The sequence below is a fragment of the Mauremys reevesii genome, linkage group 17, assembly GCF_016161935.1.
Source record: "Mauremys reevesii isolate NIE-2019 linkage group 17, ASM1616193v1, whole genome shotgun sequence".
Classification (NCBI taxonomy): domain Eukaryota; kingdom Metazoa; phylum Chordata; order Testudines; family Geoemydidae; genus Mauremys; species Mauremys reevesii.
Genome location: NC_052639.1, coordinates 11,338,176 through 11,338,918, shown reverse-complemented (window position 1 = coordinate 11,338,918; position 743 = coordinate 11,338,176). Strand labels below are relative to the sequence as shown.

Below are 743 nucleotides of genomic sequence, written 5' to 3'. Positions count from 1 at the left end.
TCTGCACAGCCCACCTGTCAGGGCAGGAGGGGAATGTCTCAGATGGGACTACCCTGGGATGGGGAGGTGTGGTTGCATCCATTAGGTCACCAGACTGAGCCTTCTAATATCCTTTGGTGATTGTTCCCAAGATCCAGGACTTTGTGCTCAAACATCTCCCAGCTTCCTTGTTTAATATAAAGGCCAAGGTTTCCTTGCAATATACAGGAAGAAAGTAGATTTTCACCCCAGATGGGACTTCAACCCACAATCTCTGGCTTCAGAAGCCAATGCCTTATCCATTAGGCCACTGGGGCCCTAATGTACAGCTACTGAAGAGATGGAAATTCCCTCTCATAAATGCACATTCCTCGCATTTGCTTCAACACCAAATAGCCCCTTTATGTGCCTTACAGAAATGTCTGCATCCCCTGGCAGCGAGGCAACTGGGCAGGTTGCTGACACAATTACAACCCAGAATACAAAGTGTACAGTGCTGACTATATATAGTTTTATTACAAATATTTACACTGTAAAATATAAAGTACTATAGTGCAATCTCTTTATCATTAAAGTGCAACTTGCATATGTAGATTTTTTTTTGTTGCATAAGTGCACTCAAAAAGAAAACAATGTAAAACTTTAGAGTCCAGTCAGTCCTATTTCGGGTTCAGCCAATCGCTGAGACAAACAAGTTTGTTTACATTTACTGGAGATAGTGCTGCCCGTGTCTTATATACGTCACCTAAAAGTGAGAACAGGCT

At 42.7% G+C, this 743-nt stretch overlaps 1 non-coding gene across 1 annotated transcript; it reads right to left on the bottom strand.

Moving 5' to 3' along the window:
* Positions 1–223: 223 nt before the first annotated feature.
* TRNAQ-CUG lies at positions 224–296 on the bottom strand. The gene has a single exon. It is a non-coding gene; the product is annotated as a tRNA-Gln (tRNA).
* Between the last annotated feature and the right edge of the window lie 447 nt (positions 297–743).